General features: G+C 38.0%; 1 long non-coding RNA gene across 1 annotated transcript; it reads left to right on the top strand.

Moving 5' to 3' along the window:
* Positions 1 to 17282: 17282 nt before the first annotated feature.
* LOC142223549 (uncharacterized) lies at positions 17283 to 17711 on the top strand. Its single transcript, XR_012718785.1, has 2 exons — positions 17283 to 17371; positions 17461 to 17711. It is a non-coding gene; the product is annotated as an uncharacterized LOC142223549 (long non-coding RNA).
* The last annotated feature ends 551 nt before the right edge of the window (positions 17712 to 18262 follow it).

Raw genomic sequence — 18262 nt, 5'->3', positions numbered from 1 at the left:
AGAGCTGCACGATTTCCTCATATTACCTAACTCCGTAGACCACCATGGTGGTCGATTTTTCCCGCTTGGCTTCCCTTTAGGGCATGCAGCTTTCAGTGAAATGTTGAAGGCCTTACTAATCCTCTCCACTGCGTGTTCGATAACTTGCACAGTGTTCACATTTGTCTCTGGTATTTCCGGTATCATCATATTGAACGATTCCCTATACCTATTCCAGTCAGCTTTCCTAACATTTGGCGGAAATAGGGTCTTGGTGGTATGAACATCAAATTTGAAACTGATGTAGCGATGATCTGAGAAGCTGTGTTCACTTAAAACCTGCCACTCAGATATAATTTCATTCAGTTCTTGTGAGGCCAAGGTGATGTCCAAAACCTCTTGCCTGTTTTTAGTGACAAAGGTTGGGGCATATCCCTTGTTGCAAACTACCAGATTAGTACACAAAATAAACTCTATTAGCGATTCTCCCCTTGCATTAGTATCACTACTTCCCCATATAATATGATGCGCATTCGCATCGCATCCCATAATGAGTTTCGTCTTTGTTTTCAGTGACTCCTTAACTAAGGTCTTAACGGCACATGGAGGCATCTCCCTGTCATGTCCCATATAGACCGAAGATACCCAATATTTGCATTTGGCTATTTCTAAATTGGCAACGACAGTGTCTGCATTGCACATTGAAGGAAGCAGAAACAAGTTAAGCTCGTTTTTAGCAATTATACAGGCTCGAATTACGTCATTACCAGTATACTGCAATAGTTTCTTGAATAAGAACTATGTCTATGTCCCCTTTCATCAGGAGAACTTTTAAGGCAGCACATGCAGCCTTACAATGATGAAGATTTATCTGGAGGATCCGTAGGACCATCGAGATTTTCAACAACCGTCACATCAGCCGCTTCAATCGAGTCATCAAGAATGTCCTCTTCAGAGAACTCGGTGACTCTCGCAATATCCATAGGTTCAACTTTGGTGAGTTCTGAGGCAGTAGAAGCCTCCTCACGCATACGGTATCTATCCATGTCTTCAACTTTGGTATCTCCCTCGACTTCGCAAGAGGATCCGCTTACTTCTGATTCAGACAGAGGCTTGTCCATTTCTGAATCCTTTAGCTGATCGTTTTTATACACCTTCATTTGGATATAATGAAACCCACAACATACACGGCCCTGAGACTTTGCTAGATGTGGCAAAGACTGAGTGTTCAATATAAACACTGCATGCCGTCTTGGTCCATCCACTTCATCCAAACGGCCAACCTTCCAATCAGCTATTGGAAGATCTGGATTGCATTGTTTCAGTCTACTTAAAATAGATTCAGGGTCAGGAGGGTTTGCAGGTATCCACGCATGTGCTCTAGATCTAGCCGGTATGTCTTTCTTTTCGACTAACTCTAGAGCAGCTCCTTCCCAAACTTCACCAATTAGTATCAGAGCAGCTTTAAAGCATTCTATAGACCTCTGGTCCTCAAATGCGACTAGCTTAAATCGTCCTCGATACCAACCAACCTCTTGGTGTCGAGGATCTGGGCCGGGAAACTTTTCCAGCACCTGTGAGTAGACGCCAGACAAAGCATTCTCAATTTCCCCCCATTTTTGCTTTGGAACCATACCGTCCAATGCTCCTTTATTTATGATAGCCATCACAAGGCTGTCTTTAGCAACTGAGACAAACGATCGTTGATCCTTTTGGAGGATGGCAGCTCATCCGGTGATCGTTCCCTTTTTCCAGCCTCAAGAATTCCTTGAGCCCATTTTAAGGAATCGCTTTGTTTAGCCGACAACGTGCTTGGGTCGACTGATCCTAATTTCTTTAGGATAAACAAAGCATTTCTGCGTTTCTTGAATCTCTTTCGTGAGGGATTACCTCCTTTTGATGCCGCTACCTTGGAAAAGGTTCGACTTGTCAAATTGTCGCCACCTGTCGACCCGTATACAGGTCGACTAATTGGGCCTAACTCTTGGTCATTGCCCAAATTTATAACTCCAGTCGATACCCGTCCACTGGGCCCTGAAGTTAGCAACCCAGTGGATGTCTTTTAATTTCTCTGCATGGTGGCCTAATATCCCACCACACTTGAAATTCGTAGTAGGTATTTATTACGATGATTTTATCCGCTATTAAAAAACACGTCCGTTCCGTTCGACGGTTGAATGTAAGAAAAACAGGAAAGCAAGGATGGAGTTGGATAAAATTTGAGAGGTGAACCTGGGGAGCCATTGATGCGGCTAGCGGTCAGTCGAGTGGGGTGGTTTCTTGTTCACCAAATCTCTAATTAACTTAATCGCACATACACAATTACAATAACATAGAGATTATGATAACATTGTAATTCCAACATATAATTCAATAAATCAATCAATCAATTTCTATAGACACCCGAGACATTTATGAAAACAAACAAAAATTTAAATAAAAAAAAAATTAACTCGATACCCATGTCGAATGTTATTATTTACCCCTTTTTTTCGGTATCAGTAACTATTGCAATTGAAATAATCTTTAGCTCACGTAAAGGTACCAGCTCCAGATGTTTTGAAGCTTTGCGTCTCATAACCCGCCCATCCATGATTTTAACGACGCTATAAATTCTTGTTAAAATCCCTAATCGAGACTTAGAAGATTTCCCTCACATCCAGTAAGAAAACTTATCACACCAATCTACATTTTCATTTTTGACACTTCAATATTTATTGTAATATTAATAAAAAATTCAAAACCATATTCCCAAAAAAGGGGCAATAAAAGTAATGTACATTAACGATAAATTTTCATTTATAACAAAATAAAATTCAAGATCGCAACAATAAGATTAGAGAAATAACATAGTAGAAACGACGGACTGGATGATAATATTTAATAAGAGCATAGACGGCTGTAGAGTGCTCATGAATGAATTTATTGGAACAAAATAAAAAAATTAAAAGAAAAAAATAAAAAACATAAGATGTAGATTAAAACTTGGTATGTAAACAGAAAACTGCAATTACTACAGTTCTTTATTTACTATATTCATTCATGTTCACTTCTCACTCTCAATGCAACAACTCAAAGGGTAAATTTTTAGGGACAACAACAATAAAATCATACGTATAAGAAATTTCAACTCACCAAATACACAGCTCCAACGATGGATGATGAGGCCTCGTCATGTTGTTGGTTTAAGTGTTGGAAATGATTATTGTAATATTCTACGCTACGATGATAGTTTTGTTGTTATTGTGTAGTTCTATTTTACCCTAATGCTTCGTTGATGCAAATTGTTCTCTATTTTTGAATGAAATTACGGATATTTGGAGAAATGACTTATTTAGACAAAAATAAAAAATAGTTGTAAAAGAAAATAATGGATGTTAAACGAAATGACTTAACTCAACAATTTATATCATAGATTTCAATTATAAATTACTTAATTTTAAATATTAATTAATTTAAATAGAAAAAAAGGAAAATGGAAATTTTATATATTACAAAATTTAAATGAATCTAAATTGTGCAAGAAACTACGAATGGATGATAAATTGAATATTAATAAAAAATTGTAATTAACTGGAACTCCACCCTTCTCAACACCTCCAATGTAATACTTAGGAGGAAATGATAGACGGATTCGTAGCGATTTGTAGGCTTAAGTGTATTCGAAGCCGATGTAAAAGCAGGTGATTGGTGAAACTAGTGATTGGAGTCATTTCTTCCGTCTTCTCTTCAGCACGGGGAAGACGGTGATGGGCTTCAATTGTCCCACGATAAATAAAGATTCCCTGGCAGTCAGGGCCAGGTGGTGATGTAAACTTGGACTTTGTTTCAACCAAATGTCGTAGTAATTGACGGGTTATGTGATGTACGGTTTCTGGTATTATTTCTGTTAATAAATAGGAAAATTTTAATTTACGCGGATTCACATTTAAGAATTTTGTTTTTTTTTACATTACCTTGTGGCAATTGCGGCACAGGTCAAGAAAACTTATTAATAGTTCTGGCTTTGATATAACCAACTGAGGCTTCGCCCATTGATGACCCACATGGAAACTGGGGTTCTACAGTTGGGATATCAATTTCTCGATCACTTCAACGAACAATTTCTTAATTTTCACGGAGATTAAAAAATATTATAATTTCCAAATTTTATTTGGTTTCACGAGTTGAAATATTATCGTAATCTTCAAAAAATGTCCACCGATTATTTGATAACTTAAATTTTATTCCTTCTTCACGTTATCTCGGACTTTTGCTTCGTCTCACAATTAGCGGAAAAAATCTTGCGTACAGCTCGAGGGAATGATAGAAAATAACTTTAGAAATTGCTAATGAGAGAATTACGCCTTTCATATGTCAAAAGCTGCCTTTTATCGAACTGTAGTGCTATCGATACGGAATATTCGGTTCCTAAAGGGCACCTTATACGGTCGGATAAACCCTGCGACACAACACGTTGCGGCGACAAATCCGATAGTATAAGGTCGTGTTCGGCTGTCGCGGGAACGTGTTGGCATAAAATCAAAACAACTTTGATTTTTTCTGGTTGGGTGGTACAAATCATTATGTGTAAGGGGATGTTCGACAAACATTATCAAAGACAAATTTATTTTTACATTAAAAACAGGCATTTCTGCAATGAAATTAATGATGGATCGCCAATTCTGGTTGAAAATTAAAGAAATATATAAATCTAAACCAGTATTGTGGCAAAAACGTGGAAAAATTCCATTTCCAATCAATGGGAAACCAGGCGACAAGTATTTTGAAATTCATCAAGTAATTTAATAATATATTAAATGTGGATTACTTCAGGAATCATTGTTTTGACACATATACCAGGATTTTTTTTTTTATTATTTCTTCCATTTTTTCAGTAAAAAATAGTTTCACCCATAAATCTTCGTACAACTTTATTGTTTGTTTATGCTTCTTCTTATTTTTTCATGTTGTCATCACATTTGTTCGTGCAGTGTAAGGGCAAAACTTGAACGAACACACAACAAATAGACGAACCTCTGTCGGAGTGTTTATCCGACCGTCTAAGGACCGCTTAAGAGGAGTCGTATTATCTTAATCGCTTGCAAAGATCGCAATATTTTAACGAATAATTATACTATCTGTAATTTTTCTCTTCCTACTATTGGTATATTTATTTTATAATTTATGATTTTATATTTATATATTTATTATACCCTTCACCACTACTGTGGTACAGGGTATAATAAGTTTGTGCATTTGTATGTAACGCCAAGAAATAATTGTCATAGACCCATCTTTTAGTATACCGATCGGCTTAGAATTAAATTCTGAGTCGATTTAGCGATGTCCGTCTGTCTGTCTGTCCGTCCGTCTGTCTGTATATGTAATTTTGTGCACAAAGTACAGGTCGCAGTTTAAGTCCGATCGTCTTCAAATTTGACATAACGTCTTTCTTCGGGTAGAAGACAATCGCTATTGATTTTGGAAAAAATCGGTTCAGATTTAGATATAGCTGCCTTATATAGTTATCACCGATTTGATCATAATTCACGTATTTATGAACCGACGTTCTTCAAATTTTGTACATCTGAATGTTTTGTCAGTCCCGTAAAAACTGCCAAATATCAGCTAAATCGGTTCAGATTTATATATAGCTCCCATATATATCTTTCGTCCGATTTGGACTTATATGGCCCTAAAAGCCAGAGTTTTGCCCTGATTTGCTTCAAATTTTGTACAAGGAGTACGTTTATTGGTATCGTTAATTGTGCCAAACTTAGTTGAAATCGGTTCAGAGTTAGATATAGCTCCCATATATATCTTTCGACCGATTTGGACTTATATGGCCCTAAAAGCCAGAGTTTTGTCCTGATTTGATTCAAATTTTGCACAAGTACGTTTAATAGTATCGTTAAGGGTGCTTAATTTGGTTAAAATCGGTTCCGATTTAGATATAGCTCCCATATATATCTTTCGTCCGATTTGGATTTATATAGCCTCAAAAGCCAGAGTTTTGCCCTGAGTTGCTTGAAATTTTGGACAAGGAGTACGTTTTATAGTATCGTTAATTGTGCAAAATTTAGTTGAAGTCGGTTCAGATTTAGATATAGCTCCCATATATATCATTCGCCCTATTTGGACTAATATGCCCACAGAGGCAAACGTGCTACTCTGATTTACGTGAAATTTTGCAGAGGGAGTAGAATTGAACTTGAAACTTTGCACAGGCAGTAGAATTAAGGTTCTGCATATGCGTGTTTATTTTGGTTGAAATCGGTTCAGATTTTGATATAGCTCCCATATATATCTTTCGCCCGATTTTCCGTCATATGACCACAGAGGTCAAAGTTGTTATCCGATTTACGTGAAATTTTGCACAGGGAGTAGATTCAACATAGTAACTATGCATGTGAAATTTGATTGCAATCGGTTCAGATTTCGATATAGATTCCATATATATGTTTTTTCTATTTAGGCAAAACTGTCCGAAATACCTACATTTTCCTTATCAAATCGCCACTGCCATGTCGAAAACTTATCAAAATGACTCACATTCTTCTATTACTCTAATACACATCTGTCGACCGATAAATCATAAATACACTTTTGCGAAGTTGCCTCAAAATTGGTTCATATTTAAATGTTTCCTATATTTTTTACTAACATTGTGTTCCACCTCAGCGCATTAGCCGACTTAAATGTAAAATCTATAAGTATTACAGAACTCTGTACAGATCTGCTCAGATATACAGAATATATGTGTATGGGTTCGTATAGCATCCAAAACATTGGACGGATTTGATATGGTATCGAAAATGTGGACTTACAAAGTGGTGAAGGGTATAATATAGTCGGCCCCGCCCGACTTTAGACTTTCCTTACTTGTTTTTATATTTATATGTATTATAAGATTTATATGTATTATTTAAGAATGTTAAAATTGTTTCATTTATTGATTATTCGAATATTGTTTAGATTTCGCCCCAATTTCTACGGATCATAACAAACTCGTCTACAAAAGTCAATAAATTTTCACCAATATACCTTTCACAATTTTAAGCGAAATAACTATGTTTTCAGCACTTCATTATCAATTTTATTTAAATAAATTATAAGAAGCTAGTTGTGCTTGGTGTTTCACAAAATATGAAATGGCTCTTATAGCAATAGTGATGGCAAAATATTTTCATGCGAATAGTGATGACAAAATACTATCACAGTTGGCGATTGTTGCAGTGTCACTTACGGGTCTGTGGTAGCGATGAGGATGAAATGGAACTTTGACTTATTGAATGGAACAGACTTATTTCTACGAGTGTTGAACTACTTTTAAATGCTTTATTAAATATTAATTGTCTAGTTATCTTGATGTCTGATGTTTTATTCATTTTTATAAAATAAAATATTAATTGAACCTATAAGTTCAGCCTATTCAATTTTAGCTACGGGGGCTATAGCCCCCCCCCCCCCCTAGGAAAATTTTCTAGCTACGCTAATGAATGTAAGGGTTGATCTTCACATTCTAGAGCGAGAGATCCAGCGCAAAAGTGAGCCTCTAGATCAGGCAGCATATCAGACAGGTCTGAACAGGATTCATGAGGATACTGTAGCTGAAGCGGTGAGAAGCTACAAGGTTAATCCTGTTCTCGAAGTCCGACCACCGCCCATAACACCGGAGGAGAGACCTCACACGGCAGACCAGGGGGCTAATCACGGCATTCGATATCGAGAATATTTGATCGAAATCTAAATTTTTCGGATCACGGGAGTCGATATCGAGTTTTTTGACCGACAATTTTTTTGATTGCTAAATTGCATTCATCAACCAATTACAGTACCATTCCATGACAACATAACGCTTCCGGACCACCTTGTAAGAATAGTGAGTGATGAAGGCTTCCAAAAAGTTTTAAACGGCAGACAATTGTAAAGCGATAGAATTGAGCTTGACATGCCACCAAAAATTATTTTCCATTTGAACGAATCCTTCGTCAGCCGAAATCGTCCATTGAGTCTGCAAAAAGGTGACTTTCTAACAGTGCACACCATTTCAAACCCATGTACTTACACCAAAAACAATGTGCACTTTTATTCCTTATTTGTCGCCGAATTATTTTATATTCATCTCATCCTCAATTAGGAAGGAATTCGGAGGAATGTAAAAGGAGATATCGTTATCTTAATGTGTAAAGGTGCTAAGTCAACCAAAAAAAATGGATTAAGATCCAAATCGACAGATAAATCAAAAATACATAGTTTCCCAAACAAATATATATAAAATATCTGTTTTTATCTCTGTTTGGTAATGTACACACCTGTACACGTCAAATTTTAGGTTGAGTAGGCTTTGCTAACAAATTTTAATAGCAACTTTTTGTGTGCGATTTTGCGGAAAGTTTACTGTTTGTATTGAAAGCATTTATGGTCACAATTTATTAAGCTTTTTGTCTCTCCTGTAAAATTTCAAAAATTTGACTTAGCACCTTTACACATTAAGCTAACGATATGGGTCCATAAGACATAATGCAATACAATTTACTTTTTATTTTGAAATCTTCAAAAACATGTGTTTTCCTACATTCTACTTTGTGCCGCTAACTTAATTTTGTCATTTCATTTTGTTCTGCTTCGGTTTTTGCTGTTGGCTATGCTAGAGAAATTGCATGAAATTTCGATCGAATGCCGTGATCACAACTTTTAATCGTATCGACAATTTTTTCGATGAGGTCGATATCGAATGCCGTGATTAGCCCCCAGGGTGGTTTTACACAATTAAGATCACGCAATTTCAGCCGCCTTAATTCCCACTTATCAGTTGTTGTTGTTGTAACACTTTTTAATGTAGTTTCGTCTATTTTGTTCTATGCTTGTGTAGTTCAGCTGGTAGCCAGATCAAAGAACTCTGCGACAAGGATGGGGTGTGTCCAGAGTGATCTGGTAGTGAGACGGGTAGGCTTGCCTGGGCAAGCAAAAAGGTGACGAGGGTCATGTAGATTACAGATGGGACACACGTCAGCTACGCTGCTATCAATCACTGATAAGTAGGAATTGAGGCGGCTGCACTTGTCTTTTCGTAGTCTGCCGTGGGAGGTCTCTCTCCTCCGGTGCTGTGGGTGGCGGTCGGACTCCGAGAACAGGACTAACCTTGTAGCTTCTCACCGCTTCAGCTACAGTATCCTCATGAATACTGTTCAGACCTGTCTGGTATGCTGCCAGATCTAGAGGCTCTCTTTTGTAACGCTGGATCTCGGGCTCTAGAAGGTGAAGATCAACCCTTACATTCCTGGGTGGAGGTTGTCTATCCACAAGATGGTGATTCGGATGACAACTTCGATGGCAACCCAAGAGGTACTGCTTTGACAACATGTAATTGTGTCGACGCTCTGGGATGATCTTGGTATCCGCATAAAGGTGATCCAGGGGTGTACTGCGGAGACATCCTGTTTCGGTTCTAAGGGCAGCGTTCTGACAGGTCTGTATGTTATTCCACTGCGTATCGCTCCTTTGAGGTGTCCACACTGGCGCTGCATAGTTTACCACTGACCGGCCAATTGCCTTATATGTAGTTAACAAGGTTTGTTTGTCCGCACCAAGAGCTGCCGGCAAGCGACTTGAAGACCTTGTTTATACCGCTGACCGGCCAATTGCCTTATATGTAGTTAACAAGGTTTGTTTGTCCGCACCAAGAGCTGCCGGCAAGCGACTTGAAGACCTTGTTTATACCGCGGAGCTTATCACAAATTGCAGTGGCATGGGCGGACGACTTAAAAAGGCTGTTGAATGTGACCCCGAGAATTTTGGGGTAATTTGTTGTCGGAATTGTTTCGCCATCGACTCTGACATTAAACTGCCTGCGTACTTCCGCCGTCCATGTAGTGAATAGTGTGGCTGAGGATTTGGTGGGAGATATCCTCAAATTTGTTGCAGTGAAATAACTGGTAAGATCAGCGAGGTAGACATTCAATCGATCGCAAATGTCATCAACAATGGGCCCGGATGCATGCCGGTGCAATTGTATGTATATGACACAATCTCGACGCCGTCAAGAGGGGGTGGAATCGAGGACAGGTAGAGGTTAAACAGTGCCAGAGATATAACACCGCCCTGGGGAGATCCCTGTTTAACTCTAAGGGGTTTTGACTTCTTGTCCCTGAATTCCACGTACGACTGGCGTCCACACATATAATTCAGAACACAACGCTTCATTCCTGCCGGCAGGGACGTATTCTCGATGTCCTCGAATGTGGCATGGTTGACCGTATCGTATGCAATCCCACGGCGGCGGGTTCTGTGTACCTGCTTGACCCGATGGACCCCATCCATTGGCCAGCGGCTGCCACATCAGTGTACGTGTTGTTTCGTCCGTCTTTTTGTGTTGGAGAAGGTGCATCCCGGAAAGCCTTCTCCGATTGCTGTTGGTCCGAGCCGGGATAGAGGAGAACCCCGGACCATGGTATTGTTCAGTCTGCCGAAACCTGATCCACCACCGTTCGGTTTCGGTCAGGTGTAACAGGTGCTTGGAGTGGGTGCACTTCCGGAACTGCACCGGCTTAACATCGCTGCGGGAGTAGAGTCATACTAACTACGTGGCAGGATACTGTGCCAGCGATAGCGGCAGTGGGTCGTCTAACTATGCGACACTAGTGACCCGTATATGGAATGTATGGGGGTAGCAGTCAAGTCTGGGGCTGCCGAGATAGAGCTATATGTGTATATACCGCCGGTTGTGCTCCAGGTTATAGCCCAAACATTGAGTGGCTGTTATGCGGGCATAACCGATTGGTTCTAGGAGACTTTAATGCCCACCATGAACTTTGGCATTCACTCCTAGGTAATGACCAGAGAGGTATAGCTTTGGCAGAACAGAAAGATGACTCCACATTTTGCACGGTGAACGAAGAGGTCCCCACGAGAATTATGGGTGACTGCAACAGTTTGCCAGATTTATCTTTAGCGTCGCCTGGTCTTATAAATTACATTTCCTGGACACCCGTCATTTCATTGGGATCGGACCACCTCCCCATAATTCTCACCATTAACCGACCCTCCGATTTCATAACGTCTGAACGCCGGACGTTTATCAATCAAAAGAAAGCCAACTGGGTAGGCTTCAGAGAATACACCGATCGCCGCTTCAGTGAGCCCAGAGGGCGTTCCGGTACATCATCAACGCAACAGCCGCTCGCTTCATATCCGCTGGTCGAATTGCACCAAGTGAGGCCCAACTTCCCAGCCGAAGCGCCGGGACTCGCGGACGAGCGTGATGAACGCCGTCGTGCTAACCCTGTTGATCCTAGAATCAGAGATTAGTAAGATAGTCGACGAGCACAAGCGGAACACTTGGTTAGAGCACCTGAAGCAATGTAACTTAGGCACAGGAACTAGTAAATTGTGGTCAACAGTGAGAGCCCTCTCGAACCCCGCTACAAGTGATGATGGGATTTCAGTCACCTTTGGCGACGTGACTGTGACTGATCCGAAGAGATGCGCCAAATACTTTAACCGACAGTTTGTCGAGCATCCCGAGAGTGATAGAGCGAAAAGGAGTCGCATACGTGGTCTCCGAGCCGACGACACACCACAATTTACCGCAGCCGAAGTTACTAATGTCAACAACAGTGCGAAACCATCCAAGGCGCTGGGCCCCGACGGAATTTCAATGCTAATGCTGAAGCATCTGGGAATACTGGGAGTAGAGTACCTGACCAAACTCCTCAATTTGTCCTTGGAATCACTCATTAAACCCGATGTCTGGAAGATGGGAAGAGTGATTCCACTACTGAAGCCAGGCAAAGATTCGAGTAAAGGTGAATCGTACAGACCGATATCCCTTCTCTCGCCAGTAGCCAAGACACTTGAGGCACTACTCCTCCCCAGCCTTGTGGAGAATTTTCCAGCTGCCCACCATCAACATGGATTCCGTAAGGTACACAATACGGCGACAGCCTTACATGCCATTTCGACACCTACTTATCAGTGACTGATAGCAGCGTAGCTGACGTGTGTCCCATTTGTAACTAAGGGCCACATGACACTCGTCACCTTTTCGCTTGCCCAGCTAAACCTTCCCGACTCACCACCAGATCACTCTGGACGCAGCCCACCCTTGTCGCAGAGTTCCTAGATCTGGTCACCAGTTGAAGTACCAAAGCATAGAATAAAATGGATGAAATTACATTAAAAACTGGGGTTTTATTGTACATATCTGTCCATGCAAGATTAAATATTGATAAAATAAAATATAACTTGAAGTTGTCTTAAATCAAATACCACTTCAAAAAGATCGTTTGGATATCTAGTGCACGAGTAGCATCGAGTATTTTCAATTCCTCTGGTATTAACAAAAAATATTGCAAAATACATCTTGGACTCTTCTGCTGCCGTTGTTTGGTTTGATTTGTTTATTGCACACTTTGTTAAAATGGGACCTACAACAACAATTACATGCCCTAAATGCAGCGAAAACGTAACCAAATCAACTGGTGGTGTCTATTGTTACATATGCAACAATTGGTATCATAGAGATCAATGTTCTAATTTATCAACATCTGCTTTTAATCTTTTGACAAAGAATAAAGCTATTAAATGGAGGTGTCTTCAGTATGGTACAGCAAGAGGATAATATTTGAAAGTCTCTTGAAAACTTAACTTCGAAGCTGGATAATTTAATACAAACATTGCCGTCCCATAAAAAGGGAAATTGATTCAAAATTAGCCTCAATACAAGCTTCAGTGGATGCAGAAAGAGCTGCTGGTATTGAACATCAGAAACAATGTAATGCTAAATGTAGTGCAATTGATCGGGAAATTCACAAAATAAGACATCTGCAGTGCCGGAACGATATTCTCGTATATGGCCTACCTCCGACCGCAGATCCAATTGTTATGGCTCAGAATATAGCAAAAGCAGTTGGTGTAAATATGAGAATTGACGATTTTGACAGCTGTTTCTGGTTGGGAAAAACTAAAAAAACACTGTTGATCAAATTCCGCTCTGCGATGAAGAGAGATGATATTATGAAAAAGAATTTTGCCAAGGGAGATCTTAAGCTGAATCAATTACTTTCCACAGATATAGAATCCAGGGTTTATTTAAATGAAAATTTACCTCCTGCGGCTATTAAGGCCAAGAGTTTATGTCGTGCCTTACAAAAAGATCGTGTAATTAAAAGCTTTCGCCTCATATAATCTATTCCTGCAGCTAATGTCACGCATAAAGATGGTTCTAAAACGTTCTGTAATCTCGAACAACTCTCTACGTTGGCTGTTGAGACGGAATCAAATGATGGCATAATTCGGCGTCGCTTTGGGCGAAGAAGCAGGTCAGGATTGCCATGCTTCTCATGTGGGGCCCCGGGATATTGTGCGGGTGTATTTGTGATATGAACGGTACGTTGTCCAGGCTATCCAACTTTATCTAGGTAGCCGTTTTTTGTTATTTATTTTATTTATATTAGTCAGCTTTTACATGATTTATTTTAAAACTAAATTTTTTATCTTTTTTAATGCTTCGTTTAGTATTTTACATAATATAGTTGTTAGTTTAATATTTCTTTCTATTCCATATTGACGCACATTTCTTTCGATATTCACATTGATTACGGATAACTGCATCGGTGAGGTTGTTAGTAATGATTCTTTTATAAGACATTTTTGTGCCAACCAAGGGTTTCTAAATATTGGATTTTTTAACGCGCAGTCGATGAAACCTTCTATTCATTCTACCAAATTTGATGAGATTCAAAATGCTTTAAACAGTGGACACCTTAATATAGTTAGTGTGGCTGAAACTTGGCTCAAGCCATATGTTCCTTCCAGATCCGTGCAAATCCCGGGCTATAACTTTTTTAGGGCTATATGTTTCAAAGAACCAACAGGCCAAGGTCGTTCCAACTTTATCTGAGCCGAATTCTTGTGAGGCGGTGTTTTTGAAAATAGTGTCCAGCGGATATGAGTTACTTGTTGGTGTGGTGTATTTGCCCAGCGGTAATTTAGTTGCCCTGGAGAATTACATTTCAAAATATATTATACGGTTTCCTGATGTAATTATTTTAGGTGATTTTAACTGTGATATCTCAGATCGTAGAAAGTATGCCTGTCTTAAATTGATGTTAACCCGCTGCAATCTCTCTGTGCTGCATAATAACGTCCCAACGCACTATGATCTCACAAGAAACGTGCTTACAATGATTGACTATACTCTTGTCAGTAATACTTCATCTATCACCCGCAGCAGTCAATTTCACTTCCCTGCTTTGAATTCACGACATGCATTCATCCTTCTGCAATATAGGATCCCGACCTATAGTGATAATCTTATTTATGTTTTTAGGGATTATGATTCTATTTCACTGGATGATTTGTCTCTCGCGGCATTGAATACTGACATTTCTGCTATTTATTTTACTAATGATACTGACACACAACTCTCAATCCTGAGCAATATTTTATACGCGTTGTTTAATTACTATGTTCCTTTGAGGTCAAGAGTAATTAGAAATGACAAGCCTATATGGTATGATAACAGAGACATACGTCGAGCTATTATTAATAGGGATCTCTCTCACCGGGATTTTATTGAGAATCGATCCGACGAGAGTAGATCCCGTTTCAAGATGTATAGGGCTATTGCCCGTCGAACCATTCGACGAATTAAACGTTCGTATGGTTTTCGAATGTTTCAAAACTGCAGGAGTTACAAGGAATTGTGGTCTAGAGTTCGTTCTACGGGAGTTCTCGATTCTAATTTCTGTGATAGCAATAACTGTGATATAGATGTAGACAATCTTAATAATTATTTTACTACGCCTCATTATGTACCTGTTAATAGCTTAGAAATTTTACATACGCGGATGATCGCGATAACTGTCTTAGTTTAGAAATATAGATATGGTAGAATTAGAAAGTGCAATATACAGAATTAAGTCCAACGTCTGACGAAATACCAATTAGATTTATTAAATTGATTTTTCCATTTGTATCACAGCATATTTTGCACTTGTTAAATACTATTATATTGACTAATAAATTTCCTATGGCTTGGAAACTGACTAGAGTGGCGCCGATGGGGAAAAAGGGTACTAGTGGTAATGACTGTTCTGATTTTCGCCCCATTTCTATCCTTCCAGCTTTATCAAAGGTCTTTGAAATAATAATAAAGGACCAACTTATTGAACATCTTGATCGTTACTCATTAATTTATGACTGTCACTCGGGCTTCAGGAGACATCATAGTACCACATCCCTTATGATTAAGCTAACGGATGACATTAGGCGGGCACTTGATAGAGGTGACCCATGTATTCTCGCGGCTCTTGGTTTGAATAAAGCTTTCGATTCAGTCGACCATAGTACACTACGTTCAAAGCTCTACCACGAATTTAACTTTTCTTCTACAGCTTGTAGACTTTTACCATCTCAACATTAATATTCCGAAAACCAAAGTATAGTCTTTACTCACGTCGCCAAAATACTCCTCAAGGTATCACTGTGCAGAATCATATAGTTTCTTCGAAAGATGTCATAACTTCTCTTGGTTATCAAATTGACTCCAATTTGGTTTTTGCGCAGCATATTGCCCACATCTGCTCCAAACTAAATCTCATCCTAAAAAAGTTGTACAGCATAAATGTGATCTTGCCTACGCAAATAAAGTACATGTTGGCTCACTCGTTACTAATGCCTCATATATTGTACGGAGCTGAGGTATATACTGGCACCAATAGGTCAAACATTCGCAGGCTTGAATCTTCATTTCAAAGTATTTTAAGGTATGTCTATGGTCGTAACTGCCGACGTAATTATGTGTATTTCAGGCATCAGTTCCTTGGCTGTACTTTTGAGCACTTCCTAAGCATAAGATGCCTTAGTTTTTTCTTTAGCATTATAAAACATGGTGAACCCGCTTACCTCCAGTGTTTTAATTTTCTATTCGTAACTCTATTCGTAATACTCAAATTCTAATAGAGACTTTCTCACACCTTGTTTTTGAAAGATCGTTCATAATTCGTTTATCCAGATTATGGAATGCAATTCCATCCGATTATAAGAACTTTTCCGTAAGTCTAAGCGCTTTTAAAAGTAAATTATGTGACAACCTGGTGCGCAAGGATTTTGAATTTGGCGTAACGGTTAAATTCTTGTCCAATGCTAAGCGGATCCGGTACGGTGGTCAAGGCTGCGGCTTAGCTCGTCGGATGGGGTGGTTCTTTCCGCTTTATCGGTTGCACATTTAAATTTATTTGAATGTACCGGTTGTTCTGTTGCACCAGAGCTGGGAGTGGCGAAAAGTCTAAAATAGCAATTATGCTTAGACAGCCCTGGTGTTTTCTTATAATCTCCCCATGAGAGAAATTACTATTATGTATAGATGTGTGTGTTGCTCACTCTACCAGATGGTGCAGGGATGGGATGTTGAATCTTCAGAACTGGGTTATTGTTATGTTCTTTAAGACATTTTTGTCTTAAAGGCTTGCCTGTTTATTTTGTCCTAATCTGACTTAATCTACATCATTTTTGTGGGAGAAAAGAGATGTTGTTCTTCTCCCTGGCCGCCCGCCCCATATGACATATTTTGTCATCCGTGGTATTCTTACTGCCATGTTTAAAAATACCCCAAAATTCGAATTGCCTTTTTTCTTTACATTACATGGCCGTTACTTTTTCAGCCTGGTTTGAAATATTTAACGCATATTTAAATTACTTTTAAACACGAATCATATTATTTATTAATAGTTGAAGTTTCTTTCCATATATAATATTCTTAAATTGATAACTAATAATCTTTTAACAATTTTAATATAAAACAAAAATAATTTTTTTAACAATAAAGTAGATATATCTTAGCAATGATTTTTTTAGTCTTTATGCTCTTTTTTTTAGCTCAATTTCATAAATAAATCATCAAAAAAAGAATTGTAAACAAATTTATCTAAATCTTTTTATTTATTTTAAATTTTAACAATAGTTCAAAAATATTAAAATTTATTGACAATATTAGTCAATAAGAAAGAATATTTTTGTTAGTGATATGATTGTTGGTAATATATATATATATATATATATATATATATATATATATATATATATATATATATATATATATATATATATATATATATATATATATATATATATATATATATATATATATATATATATATATATATATATATATATATATATATATATATATATATATATATATATATATATATATATATATATATATATATATATATATGTATGCCTTGCGTTAATTTTGGGGACACAAAAATATATATGATTTTACGAGTCTGAAATATTCTCCACATCTTTTTAAGCTCATCTAACCCAAAATTGCACTATATGGACCACATATTCCATTTATTTCGGCGATTTCCTACGCACCGTTAGTTATGAGGACAGCAGGGTACGCATCGTGAATTTTGAGGACGCGTCCCCAAAACTAACGCTAGATATATGCCACACATGATTACCACCATCTCGTTTATATTTTAGCATTTTTTATCAACGCCGTTCCCAATGCAATCTTGGCTATGATGTTCTTCTTTACGCATGAAAAGTCTTAAAATAATCTTAAGACGTTGTTATGGAAACTCCGACGGTGGTGCAATGTGATAAGGCGACTGTTAATGCGTGTGGAGCAGAAAATCCAGGTTCGAGTCACGGCACACGCAATTATTTTTACCAAAAATCTTTAGTTTAAAGACAAAATCTTTGGAATCAGCATTAAATTTCGTCAAAATCCAGCCAATTTATCTCTTTCTTCACACTCAAAAAAGCAAAACCGATTTAATTCATTTTTAGTTCGTGAAATTAGTAGCTTTTAAGAAAGATTCGATGACTTTAATAATTTTTTGCGCACGTTAGTTAAATTAACTAAAACAGAGTAAAAAATCATACAGAAATGATGCATAAAGATTAGCTAAATTCATGTATCCCACAAAATAGTTCAGAATTTATTAACATTGTTAATTTTACGAAATATGCACCCATCTTTAAATTCCTATAACACTAAAGACATTTTTGCAGTTTTGAACTCCAATTTGTTCCTCAAACTACGAAACATTTTTAATGAGTGAAACATAATATTTTGATCTAATAAATGTATTTATTATATGTCGCAAATATGTTATGCTACCCAGCAACAAAAGAGTATCCAAACAAATAGTAAAAATGTTAGTTTTAGATCCTGAAGTGGTGTTAAACAAAGTTAAAATTAACCCTTAAAAATATGAAAAAAGTGAATTAAAATAACTTGCTGTGTAGGACATCTTTGGTCGGGCATTTTAAGAAGTGA

Source organism: Haematobia irritans, chromosome 2 (genome assembly GCF_050003625.1).
Source record: "Haematobia irritans isolate KBUSLIRL chromosome 2, ASM5000362v1, whole genome shotgun sequence".
Lineage (NCBI taxonomy): Eukaryota > Metazoa > Arthropoda > Insecta > Diptera > Muscidae > Haematobia > Haematobia irritans.
This window is presented reverse-complemented; position numbering and strand designations above follow the sequence as displayed.